The 14,333-nt window shown below is 42.2% G+C and overlaps 1 protein-coding gene across 1 annotated transcript in view; it reads right to left on the reverse strand.

The window, feature by feature from the left end:
• EVI5L (ecotropic viral integration site 5 like) overlaps positions 1–14,333 on the reverse strand; it is a 1,294,704-nt gene that overhangs the window by 1,088,792 nt on the left and 191,579 nt on the right. Inside the window, exon 2 of the mRNA XM_086928161.1 lies at positions 10,546–10,610. The gene's annotated coding sequence lies outside the window, so the exon portion shown is untranslated. The remainder of the gene's footprint in view (positions 1–10,545; positions 10,611–14,333) is intronic.

A 14,333-nucleotide genomic window follows, 5' to 3' on the forward strand; every position in this document is an offset into this window, starting at 1 on the left:
TGACGGAACCCTAAGAGGTGTGGAAACACTCCTAGAGGCAGCAGAAGACGCCTGAGAGCCAGGTCTCGTGGGTAGGAGGAGTGGTAGGAGACACCACAGAGGCCAGAGGCAAGGCCAGTTTCTTTCTTTTGAGGAAAGGAGAAGGAACAACCTGAACACTACCACACTTAGAGGCTGAAGAAGGACCAGAGTGAAAACTTTCTGCGTCAGACAGAACAGAGTCCTTGTCCTTAAGACGCTGGAGCCAAAGGAGAAGCCGGCCTTCTCTGTCCTTCAGAGTTTTTGTAGAAAAAGTTCTACAGATATTGCAGCTGCCAACTTCATGGTCCGTGTATAGACAATAAATACACTTCTGGTGGGGGTCTTTATCAAAAAGACGCAGCTTCCTACAAGAAGAGCAAGGTCTGAATAAAGACTTCCTACTTGACATGTTGAGAAGACTGGAAGTAGAAGATTTGAAGCAAAGAACTGAGCAGAGCTCAGGGAGACTCCCTTCACACGACGTGCGGTAGAAAATCTGAGGACTTGGGCTTCTGAGGAGAAGGTTCTAGAGGGTGATTGCGCCTGATTGGCTGTAGTTTGGACTAACATAATGACACTAATGTGTTACAAGTGGTTTTTCTCTTTACCATGCATTCCTATGTAGGAATTGTTCTGGAGGTTTTTTCATTTGTATTTACCTCTTCTTTTATTATGTATTATGTTTTTTCACATATATTTACATATATATATTTAGCATTATTGCTATTTTATGTACCGTGGGACTCCCACTTCGACGACGGGGAATATTCAAGCATGTGAATCTATGAAAGACACCCCTAATACTGGAGAAACGCATGTTGGTTGTTACCCCGTATCCTGCCCTTGAGGCAGTGACGGAAGCCACTGTACCGATATCAAAAGCTTTGCATCCTCGTTGGATACAATGGGCCACTTCCTTGACGTCTCCAGATGTCACGTTTATCTTTGATTCCTCTTTGCAAACTCAGGAGTACTTGCAGTATGAATTTGTTCATCCTTTGTCCTTGCGCCCGCTGGAGGATTACCATTGTATCATTTACGCTGACTGTTCGGCGCAACCGGCAACAGAGTCAAAGCATGCTTATGCAGCAGCCTGGTGAGTACCATGGTGCATCGAGAGTTCAAGTCCGATGTCGTGCACACACAGACATTAGGGGACTGTACTGCCCAGTTGGCAGAGCTATGTGCTCTGGTGCTTGCACTGGAGTTTGCTGATCCTCATGTGACTGCTCTAATTGTAAGTGACTCTTACTACTGTGTTCAGTCTTTCAATGACATTTTATTTTTTTGGAATGAAATCATGATTCCAAAGGTAGCACAATCAAGCACAAAATACTTTGGGTTCGAGTCGCAGAAATTAAAGAACATCTGCCTCTCGTGAATGTAATTCATACTCTTGGTCACCAGCGCATAGGAATACACGCTGTTGGTAACTGTCTTGCTGATGAAGCAGCAAAGACAGCAGTAGCAACATATGTAGTAGCAGCAGTTACACGTTCCAAAAGTAAGATTGATGATATCTTGGTAGCCATTGCAGCAACTGATAAGGGAGGTAATTACCCTAGAGGTTTCCCTTCCTATTTGAGAATTACCGATGTTGGTGACAGATTGATTCCCAACGCGACCGCAGGCAAACCTTGATAGCAGCCACACATGAGGGCATGGCTTCAGGCGCCGGACGGCGTTTCAGCGACTATCTCCATCTCACAGCAACGTTACTGGTGGCGCGGATTGCACAAACAGGCATGTGATTATGTCCTTAATTGTGACATTTGCCAACAGATCAAACCTTCGACTGCTGCGTGGCCACCACACAGTTGTACATATCTAATAAACCACTTGGGTGCGTTAATTTAGATCACTGCGGTCCTTTCTCCTCAGATACTGCGTATATGTATATCTTAGTTGCAGTGGATTCGTGCACACACTTTATTTGGCTCGGGCCACAACGTAGTGCTGATGCTCAAACTGCTGTAAGGGATTTGCGTGTCTTTGTGGAAATTTTTGCATGTGGCACCCTTCATTCTGACCAGGGTCCAGCGTTCGCCTCTAAGGCGTACAAGGATGCCATGAGGTCAATGGGGGTGCAGGTCAAATTTTCGTCTCTATACCGTCCTGAGGGCAATTCCGTTGTGGAGCGAATGAACCAACTTAAAGCAATCCTTGACAACTAGGCTTTTAGGTGCTCACAGGAACTGGCTGGCCCATCTGTATAGTGCTCAATGTACACTTAATATTCTCCCTAGAAGGTCTCTGGGTGGGCGGACCCCATACGAAATGCTCTTTGGCATAAAAAATTTGTTCCGGACCTTGAGGGTCTAGACATGGCGGCATCTGCTGCACCCTTTGAAGTAGATGATCATTCTGCTGTATTACAGAACCTACAAGAGACTTGTGACAGTCTTGCAAAGGAACATTTGCCCTTCACGTCTGATGCTACACTTCAGAATCCGGTAGTTGGCTGGCTACCCCGAGTCGGTGAACTGGTCCGTGAGAAGGTGGAGAACAAGATGGAGTTCGGCCCCACATATCGTGCACCAGTTCCTGTGCTTGGAGTGCAGGGTACGAGAACAGTCATTTTACCTCCACTTCCTGGTCGCAAGGATAACAGGTACATCTCCATTGACAATGTCAAATTACAGCGAGTGGCCCATTCTTCTCTTGTCCAGCAATGCTGAAAAATACTGTTTTGGTCTTGGCAAACACCGTCAGGCCTGACATTGCCATCGAGATGCATACAGTTACTACTCCATTATTGAATCTACCGGCTGGTGATCCCCCATGAAGATACCGAGTACACTTATCCTAAAGAGGTGTTGTTGCCTGATGTGCAGACAATTGCAGTTGACCAGTCACGTTTTTCATTTGACATTAACTCTACAACATTAAGTTCCAAATCAAAAAATTCTATTTTTGCTGTTTGGTTTAAAAGACATTTTTTGATACCCCCTTGGACTTACATTTGACTGGTGCTTATTTCAATCTTTTTGTTCATGTTGATTGGATTTGTAGTCGCATTTTTTCGTCTAGTGAATGGACATTATGTTAAAGCACGATCTACAATTAGATTACTTGATGGAACTTTGGCACACCACTCCTCCTCCCACATCATGAAGAGGGACCAGACTTTTTATCACCATCACAGCTTTGCCTGTATTAGATGGGATTGTGTGGGATGCTATTAAATTTCAGATTCACAGCCCTACAGAGGGTATAAATGTCCCCAATGAACTTCGTGTTTCAATGGAGGATGTTGTAAAACAAAACATGCGCTCTGATGATTGGGATGGCCAAGCCGTAGAGGCTCTTTTTTCTGATTTGAAATATTAAGCTGCTTTTGATGCTGAAGATTCGTACTAAGACTCAACTAGTTATGCAGACTTATTTTGCTACCAACACAATGGCAATCATTTTTCTGCATAAAGCAAACACGTTTAGAAATGAGGTTAATTATACAAAATGGGAACATTGCCCAGCTCCCATTGAAGGCAGCTCTAAAACTCTTTGAAAACATTTACTTACTTACTTTACTGATTTGAATCAATCCAATCCCGACGCTTTTTATTTTAAGATGACTGGTAAGTCCTCTTACAAAGTTAGACTCACCCACACTAAATTACTGTATTCGAAGTCCTTTATCGATCAATTAGCTATAGGGGGCTATGAGCTGTGGAAAGATACTATTGATCTTAAATCTGTATGGGGTTCTAAAAGCTGACAAGTGCATGGCACTGAAGCTTTGCATTGTGCATGTCTCATCCCGAACCACATGTTTTTGAATTCAACTATTTCACAAACTACTTGCTTTGGATTGACTACATCTAAAAAATTAAATACCTCTTCCATTCCTGATTTGGGGGAATACCCTACATGGTACAATCATACTGATAAGTCCCTAGATGAATTGCGGGCCCTAATAACAAATTCCTCCTTTAATATTGCCAGCTTGGATCCCCAGGGCTGGGTATTATGGCAACAAATTTCAGATTTCTGCCAATATTGGTTTCTGGGTCTGGCCCCTGGCTATACACAGGTTAGGGTGGATCCCCGTTTTGAAAACGCCCATTCTGTTACTACCTATTCAGTAGGCAAATTATGTCAGAACTGGCTTAAACATTCCACTTTAGCGTCAGATAAACTTAATTTGTCCAAATTGTCTGACGATGTTGATTTGAATGACTTTGTTAAAGGCCCTGTGGGAGGCAGGTCAAAAAGATGGATATATGCTATTTACAACGAAGTTTGGAAACTGTTTTAAATTGAAGCTGCTTCTAGATTAAGAGCAATTGATCAAGCTAATTTAGAAAAAGTGCTTGCAGTCGTTGATAATAGCATCAACACTCTTTCTTCCCGAATATACACATTAGATAATATTGTTTCATCTGTTGTTGATATTGTGCAGGATGAAGTATCTGTTTTGTACCATGGTCAAAATCAATTACGTTCCATTATGCAGTTTGCTTGGACTTTACAAACTTTAAAATCTGGGAGAGTGCCTTGGGACTACATGAATACTTCGTCTCTATTTTTACTGTTTAATTTGACTGAAAAACAACAGTTTATGTCTATGAAGGATGCTGCATATTCCCTTTTGCATATTGAAAAGTTAGAACCTTTACCTTTTTCTGTTGCCGAATCGAATTCAGCTGTATGGCTCATTCATGGGTTAATAACACTGCCTTGTCCCTTGTTTAAATTCAGTGCATGTATGAAAGACTATGCCATAGGTAGATATGAACCATTGGGAAGCGCATATCTCCATGTAGTTTGGTCTCTAACATTCACCTATAGATTATTTAAAGGGCGAGGAGTGCACTTCTTCACCTGATCACTCACTGGTTTGAAAGAACATACAATTGCACTGCTCGTATAACATGCAAGCTCCGAATTTAGCATGCATTTTAAAGGGTAATCCTTTGCCAGCTATAGCACCAACTTTCACGTTGCTAGCTTACAGTAACCATTTACTTTTAAATAATGAAGATTGCTGCGGTATGCTGGCAGGGATTCCGTACATTGTGACCGCCTCCCAACGTGTAGTCTGCTGTAAGAATGTGCTTTTCCCGCCTCCGCATGTGAAGCTCGATGTGTCCATCTGGCCTTCCATTCCGACCTTAAAAGCAGAGTTTAACAAGATGAGTCGAATAAGGGCTCTATAGTCCCAGAAAGAAGTTGCCCTTACTTCTTCCCGTGAAACATTTTTCCTTCACGTGGCTAACACCCGCACCGAGAGGTGCATGCGCTTTTAAATACTGATCTCCCACTTCATTTCGGCGCTTTGATTCACACATTATTCAATGCCTCGTCGACAAATGGCTTGGTGCATTTTTTCAAAGTAGTAAGCTCTGGCCTTATGACTTTATTCCAAACTATATTTGGTGTGATGCCGGAATTTTTTCATTCTATTTTTTTCAGCATCTTCGGTGGTTTATCGCTAATTCTCGCCTTGGCTGCCAGTGTACTTCTGCTGATTTGCTTGCTCAGAAATAGCTGCACAGTCTATGTCACAAGACAACCTGCCCCGGCTGCTTCAGCTTCGCAACCGGATGCTTGAATATTATGGAACACTACCTCTGGCCACAGAGTGTAGCATATCCTTCCGGTTCTCCTACTTTACATGTGTGCCAGCTGTTTTCCATTGCCTGGATTGCTATTTCGAGTGGGCTCTGGACTTGTGTCTCTGCAATACGGTGTCTCCTAACCCGGATTATGATCAACTAATGAGACCCTTAGTAGCTCATGAGTTGGACTGTTCTGGTATCGGGATTATGACCTGTTTGGCAGTGCATGGAGTCCTAGGAAATTGGAATATATGTGCGGCTGCACATGACTTCCTGGCACGCAGTTATCTCAAAGAACACTCAAGTTGTCCTCCGATGGTGCTAGAAGCTCCTTCGCTTTATTACATTGGATGGCTGAATTATTTTCTGATGATATCAATGACTTCCTCTTGGATGCAGTTGCAGCGTACTGTACCTATATGCTGATGGATTGAACTGACATATGTCCAGCTTTAACGCGTACTGTACTAGATTTTATTTTTACTTTTTTCCATTTCCATGATGGACTGTATACCGCCCCTTTTTGTTTTTTTGATTTTTTCCTTACTACTTCGAACTTATTACTTCCAAATATCCAGTTTGATACATTTTGAACTTGGTTCTGTCTCACTCAAACTTCAACTCTGCGTTCCTAAATTGCCTCCCTTCTTGTATGTGTTCCGATCAGGGGAGGGTGTAGTGAAGACGGGGCCTTGCTTGCACACATTAGCAAAAGCTTATTAGAAGTTTAAACGACATTTTGCCACTTTGCAGCTTTTGCACACAACACTACATGTAACTGTTGTTGTAAGATAAACTGCTTAATTTTCCTCGCATGAGAAAGGCTTGTTTTTAAAATCCCTAGACTTACATCGCGACATTAGTCTCTACACTGCGTGCAGAAGCCTTCAAGGTCACTATAACAATGTATGCTGTTATTCAGGTTGATAGGCTCCCGCACTAGACACAACACGAACATAAATGCGGCTAACTGAAATTCTAGTGCCTTTAATATTGCACTGCATGCATGATTTGGGCACTTGGAGAAAAACCGTTTCCAGTGAGAGACCTTTGCTGATCCTGTGATGTGATTCATCACTGCTGATCTTGGTTCCCCATTGAAGCCTAAGAGACCTTCTATTATTATAAAACCTAGTTCCTAGCAGGGGAGGGGGGGTTCACAAGGTGCTATAGGACATGTTTCCACTATCATTATAACATGATTTCTCCCTTTGTGTTTTATGGAATTGTAACAATGCTGATCGTATTATTTTTAATCCTATGACTGCTTATGTTAGCAAAAATACTGCATCTTAGAGCACGTCGTTAAAATAAACATTTTAAACATTTCCGTGTCTCCGATTACTCACGTTGTGGACTGATATGAGAATAAAACGAAAGAGTGTTCTTGATTCCCACCATTCCTTAGAGTACCCTAAGTCGCATGTTCTGGTTTGTCTAATCATTGGTAGCTTCGCTCTTTGATGGAGAGCTAACGAGACACTGATGCTAGTCGGATAGGGGTTCTGGGTACTGAGGTGAGTTTCTGGTACACCACAAGTCACTGAGGTCCTGGTTTCCTGCGCACAGTTCTGTGCCTACACAGAATCCCCGCAACAGCTTCTTATGTCCTTTAAGTTGGGGCAAATTCTAATGACGTGGACAAGATCCTCCTTTCCTCTTTTGCATAGACGATACGACCGCGGTCCTGGTCTCCTTTCCCATTGTGGAAGATGTGGGATGATTGGTAGGACGCCCAGTTGCAACCGGAATTAGGAATTTCTTTTTTATCCTCCTTATGACTCCTGTTTTCAGGTAAGATTACAGTTTGAGTGTTTCGTAATCACTAAGCACCTTCCAGCCATGAACCCTTTTAGCCAGTGTTCCTTTCTCTTCTAAGATGGATACCATTCTTGTTACCTTGGTTACAGTCCTTTTGAAGGTCTGGTGGTCTCTGGAGGTTCACCAAAAATCCCAATAACTTTAGGGAGTCAAACAAATACTCCCTGGCAGGTGATTTTTCGTGGCGAAACAGCCCGATCCAAAGATGCCAGTTTAGGGATCCTGCCTCAGCGCTTCAGATCTTGTGGCAACTTTTTTAATACGCTGCCCCACTTTCAACTGATTTTGGGGCCCAAAGTCTAAGCGTATTTGGGCCGGTAAGACATAGTTTGGATGAAAAATTTCTCTGTATGTGTTAGCTATTTCTTTGTCCAAGGGTGCTGCATCTCTCCCTTTTAGTGATTCGCTCCTGTACATTAGAACTGGTTGTAATTTTGCATGTATAACCTGTATTAAGGGGTCAAATGTTAGGTCCGGCAGCATTTTCTTCAGGGTATTCATCACCTTTCTTATGTGCATGGTTCACAAGATGAATACTTGACATGTGGGAAGAAGGACATTAATAAGGCCTGTGATTTCTGGTGCATGGTGTAAAGCAGAGGGAGGGTCAATTGGCAGGAGTTGGAATATGTGTTGTGTAGTCTGGGGTTGTGTGGTAGTTAGTGGGCGGTGTACGGGTTTGGGTCTATGTAATGTGCAATTGCCATGTTAGTATTTGGGCCGTTTAGGTCTCAGTGCGATTATGGAGACTGCGAGTATGGGATACTAGGTGAGACATGGGATTATATCTGAACTTGTACATTTCTGGAGGACAGAGGTGCTGGCCTATGGTCTTTCTTGGCCCTAACAAGCCAAACAGGCAATGCATGGCAATCCATACTACTATATTCAGAGCGCAGCTCTTTGGATGTCTATGGAGAATGATTTTCAAGATGGTCTGCATTCATCCTGCACCTCTTTAAATATGTATCACACAGCTTTTTCAGTTGTGTAGGGAGCAGGACTTCGTACACTGTTTGCATTCATTTTGCCATTAAATGCAGCAGGGCATTCGATACTGTATGCAACCATCATGCAGCTCTTGCAGGGGGTATTGAGAAGGCTCTTAATACAATCTATACTAATCCTGCAGATTCATGGCTGTGTAAGTAAGTGGAGTAAGGCTTTCAATAGTTTCCGCATTCATTGAGCATCCCTTTCGACTGTGTATGGAGCAGGCTGTTAATATTCTCAACATTCACCCTGCAACTTCTACAGCTGAGTATGGAGCAAGGTTTTCATTATGCCTTTACTAACCTCAAAGCTCTTTTAATTCTGTATGGAGCAGGGCTTTCAAAATCTTTCCGTACTCATGCAGCAGTTCTTTCGGCTCTGTGTCAAGGCAGGGTATGAATACTGTCTGATAAGGCACCAAATGAGCTGCAGGATGAATGCAAACAAGCTTCCGATACGGTCTGTTCTTTTCCTGCAGTTGTTTCGGCTGTGCATGGAGCAGGGTTTTCAATTCTGGTTACATTCATTTTTAATACTGCCTACATGCATACAGCAATTTTTTTTCTGTATGGAGTAGGGCCCTTAAAACAATCTGTAACTATCTAGGAGATCCTTTGACCGTGCATAGAACATTGCTTTCACTACAGTCCGCGTTTATCCTGCAGCTTCTTGGCTTAGTATGGAGCAGTGATTTCAATACTATCTGCATTTACCTTAATCTCGTCTCACTAGGTTGTTTAGAATATTAATAATACTTCATCTACAACCCATTGCACCATGTAGGGAGCAGAGGCGTCGATACGATTTCTATTTCTACTTTATTGTTCCTGGCTGTTCATTATACAGGATACAAAAGGGGGTGGTGATGGACGGAGCATCTGAATTAATCAAACACTCACACCCAGTCAAAAGATCTGGGTTTAATCCATCACCGTTCTTTAGCCCACTCTGCCACCCCAGTTCAGACATGGCTATATGCAAATCAGTCTGACCCTGTGCCTCATGGGAACAGTCCAGCCCGAACTGCCAAGCCATGTCTTCCCTGGACCGGAAACAAGCTTCCGAGGACCGGTTTCTGGCATTCCAGCCGTCTTCAGCCCAGCTTGCTTGAATCCAGTGGCAAAGTGAGCAAGGGACTCACGTCTGAGCATACCCTGCCACACTTATGGTGGCCAAAAGCGGTACAAAAGGGGGTGGTGATGGACGGAGCATCTGAATCAATCAAACACTCACAGCCAGTCAAAAGATCTGGGTTTAATCCATCACCGTTCTTTAGCCCACTCTGCCACCCCAGTTCAGACATGGCTATATGCAAATCAGTCTGACCTTGTGCCTCATGGGAACAGTCAAGCCCGAACTGCCAAGCCATGTCTTCCCTGGACTGGAAACAAGCTTCCGAGGACCGGTTTCTGGCATTCCAGCCGTCTTCAGCCCGGCTTGCTTGAATCCAGTGGCAAAGTGAGCAAGGGACTCACGTCTGAGCATACCCTGCCACACTTATGGTGGCCAAAAGCGGTACAAAAGGGGGTGGTGATGGACGGGATAGGCTGAACCTACATGATATGTGATTTCTGAAGATATAGCATAGGGCTTTCTCAACTGTCTGTATTTATCCTACATTTTCTCTCCCTCTAGACCTGCAGCAGGGTATGCCCACATCGCTGGTCACAGAGCACGGTTTTCATCACTGGGGGTATCAGACATGCACAAACCTAAGACTCGTACAGTACACGGCATTCAACTGACAGCAGCATACTTTAATCAGGGTGAGAGGGTGGAGAAAGCCTAGGATCGTGTAACCAGACGTTAGTACTGGACAGAACACTGTAGAGAAAATATTTACATACATAAATCAGAGATATTTAAATCTGACGAGATGACACCACTGTCTGAATCACTGCCACCGCCAACAATTTCTCATGCATCGCCCTTAAGTAGATAGGTGCGAAGCGTCGCGACTATCTGTATCACAGCCCACGTCCTCCCATCCCATCCTATAGCTTTCAGCAGATAGCTGGAAAATGCAACACTATGTCTGTACCACTGCACATCTCTTTCTCTAGGCTGAAAGCGGGGCAGCCTCTACTTAACATACCCAGTGCCCCAGAGAGGACATAGGTCACTTTTGTCCTTCAATCTATTATCTTACCTCCCACGATGCGGACGTCACTATTCCCTCAGCTGGTGCTCCTGCATCAAGTCCTAAAGTGATACCTGTTGGAGAGAAAGGACACACCAGCCTTAGTGAAGCACAAGCAAAAATTCCAACAGCAGTGCTGTTTCCGCGATAATAAAGTTGAAAATGATGAGAGACTTGGGAGTTACGATTTTTGCCAAGTCATATATAGTAAGCGCTACATAAATGCAATTACAATAAAATACAATATATTATTACCCCTATTTTTATTTTGTCAGTGGCGTATCAGCAAACCAGGTTCACTAATGCAAGCAATTAATACGGGCCCCATCCATTGGTTTGATAGTATAACAAAGATTCATAATTGGAGCGCAGCAGGTTACTCGATACCGTGGCACCATTTGCCACTTTATCGGGTACAATATTAAAAGCTAACGGCACCGTATTTTTGCACTGGGTGCAACGGAAAGCAATGCACTGAGGTTTATTCAGATAAACAGTATAATCAACAATTTCCCTTGGCTAGATTTAATGAGAACTCAAGCCCAAATACTGATCTTGGACACAAGACTCTACTAGGTAGAAGTACAAACAAACAACTTTCTGTATAAAACTATATAGTATTTTATTAAAACAATCTTATTGTCAATTTAAAAGAACACATACACAAAATATAAAAATAGAGTTTGAAAACTCTTCACACAACTCATAAAAACATCACCACATAATTGTACTATAATTCATACACAAAACTTATGTAGACAGCATTAATACAAAAGTCATTGGAAGAAAACCTGCTCAAATTTATACAGTATGAAAACGAGGAATGGGGGAGAGAAGGGAAACAAACACAGACATTAACGATTTGTCATCCAATATTGCACATTAATTCCCACATTTAACTCAAACCCAGACTAGACTTATTTTCGTTGTTCTTGGGGCGAGTTCGGTTGTTTAATTGTGCACAGATATGCGTCGACACGTTTCGATGGACTTGTTAGATGTATGCCATCTTTATCAAGACTTCTATATATTGTTCTCTCCTATATTGGCACTGGATGGTTGCCTTTGTAAGGAAATCCTTATAGCATGTTTTTTTTTATAATTCATATTGCTGAGATTCTTAATTTGAATAGTGTTGCTCATACTCTTAACTCAATCTTCGGCCAGGTCTGTAGGTTTTCTAACCCCTCGGTGTTGGTTGACACACGTGCAGTCTTTAGTGTGGGTCGGGGGAATGAAGAATTTAAGTCGAATGCCTGTCACCTTAATTATTTTTGTCCTTTGCATGGTTCTTGCGCTTCGCCCCGCTGCCGCCCCGTTATGTATTAAGGTTCCAGCCTTCACGTTGTAGCCTAGTGTTTGCTGTAGTCGGGTCCTAGGGTAAGGTGGATTAAAAAGGGCGCTGTGTTATTTCACTGAATTCTACTGGCGTTCCTATGGTACACTTTTCTGGAAGACAGCGAGGAGTACGGACGCACAAGGACGGGTGGAGTTTAAAGACTAGTCGTACCATAGAAACGCCAGTAGAATTCAGTGAAAGAACACGGCGCCCTTTTTAATCCACCTTACCCTAGGACCCGACTACAGCAAATACTAGGCTACAACGTGAAGGCTGGAACCTTAATACATAACGGGGCGGCAGCGGGGCGAAGCGCAAGAACCACGCAAAGGACAAAAATAATTAAGGTGACAGGCATTCAACTTAAATTCTTCATTCCCCTGACCCACACTAAAGATTGCACGTGTGTCAACCAACACCGAGGGGTTAGAAAACCTACAGACCTGGCCGAAGATTGAGTGAAGAGTATGAGCAACACTATTCAAATTAAGAATCCCAGCAATATGAATTATAAAAAAACCATGCTATAAGGATTTCCTTACAAAGGCAACCATCCAGTGCCAATATAGGAGAGAACAATATATAGAAGTCTCGATAAAGATGGCATACATCTAACGAGTCCATCGAAACGCGTCGACGCATATCTGTGCACAATTAAACAACCGAACTCGCCCCAAGAACAACGAAAATAAGTCGAGTCTGGGTTTGAGTTAAATGTGGGAATTAATGTGCAATATTGGATGACAAATCGTTAATGTCTGTGTTTGTTTCCCTTCTCTCCCCCATTCCTCGTTTTCATACTGTATAAATTCGAGCAGGTTTTCTTCCAATGAACTTTTGTATTAATGCTGTCTACATAAGTTTTGTGTATGAATTATAGTACAATTATGTGGTGATGTTTTTATGAGTTGTGTGAAGTTTTCAAACTCTATTTTTATATTTTGTGTATGTGTTCTTTTAAATTGACAATAAGATTGTTTTAATAAAATACTATGTAGTTTCATACAGAAAGTTGTTTATGTTTGTACTTCTACCTAGTAGAGTCTTGTGTCCAAGATCAGTATTTGGGCTTGAGTTCTCATTAAATCTAGCCAAGGGAAATTGTTGATTATACTGTTTAGCAGTACCCTATTCCCCTGGTCTTCAAGGGGTCTCTCTCAACTTTTTCTAAAGTTTATTCAGATAAACACAAACAATATTACACCTTCCACAAACTACTGAATTGAAATGACAAAGCTAGAAAGATAATATAAAACAGTATAGTTAGGTAAGAAGGCGTGAGAGGTGAATTAGAAGGCAGCGCAAATAAAGCTTGAAGATAGTTTCCCAATAAGAATATACCTCGAGGGAATGGCAAATAAGCTTTAGTGATACTGGTACCACAATCAAAGCTTTATATCAGATTACTGATAAGAAGTATGAATAATGAAAAAGCAGGGAGTTTCGTTCAAAAATCTGGAAGCATCTTAGGGACAAGCTGCCTAACGAAAGCAACAGCTTCCAAAGAACTTGGCATATTTCAGCCATCATTTTTTAATAGGTACGTTCATCTATAAATTATACAGAGTATTTACTCCCACTTGAGAGCAAAATACCAGGGAATGAATCCCACGAAGTGCATCATTTACATCTTAATAATTAGATTTCTTTTTTAGGTCTCGACCCACAGACAGCTTTCGCTGTTTGCTGTGGAAGACCTATGGTGAACAATACAATATATAGAGTTGGCTTTGGGACAACACTTTGCTTATGATTGGATGTTTTTTTGTCTATCTCAGTTTTTGCGTCATATTCAACAGCTTACCCTCCTTATTCTCCTGTTCTCTTTTAGAGCACAGCTACTGTACATACATTCCGATTTGATTAAGTGTTTCCTTCCACTGATGTGGGGTACTACATTTTTAACTGGAACAATTCCTTCTCGAAAATAACCTAGTTTCAACACAAACTACCAGGCACTCCAACATCAACAACCCACAATTCCCACTAATCTCCGTGTACAATCAACTGTATACTAATACAGGCACATCAGCATATAGGCTATGAAGAAATGATCCCTGTTGCCTTGAAAGCAATTATATCCAGTTAGACAAATAATTCATCCCAAGATCCATGTATCAACAACAAAGTGGAGATCAGAAATAGAACAAAATTATGATGGGACACCATCAATAAGTGCAAACTCTCAGAAGACCAGCAATGTATCATGCGGTCACTGGATCTGAAAGACTTGTCAAAATAACGTGTTGGCTGTCCCACAAGTCTCTGCAGAAAGAACCTCAATGAAGAAACTGAAAAAAATAAGCACTACTGGTTTGACAAAGAATGTAAAGCGGTAAGATCAAATAGGACTCACGCCTTGAACAAAAACATATCTATTGTAAAAAGTCTTAGAAAGGGTATACAACTCCAATTATACCAACAAACGGTTGTGGAGACTAGTAGCAAACTGCACAGG

This window comes from Lissotriton vulgaris, chromosome 1_1, assembly GCF_964263255.1.
Source record: "Lissotriton vulgaris chromosome 1_1, aLisVul1.2, whole genome shotgun sequence".
Classification (NCBI taxonomy): domain Eukaryota; kingdom Metazoa; phylum Chordata; class Amphibia; order Caudata; family Salamandridae; genus Lissotriton; species Lissotriton vulgaris.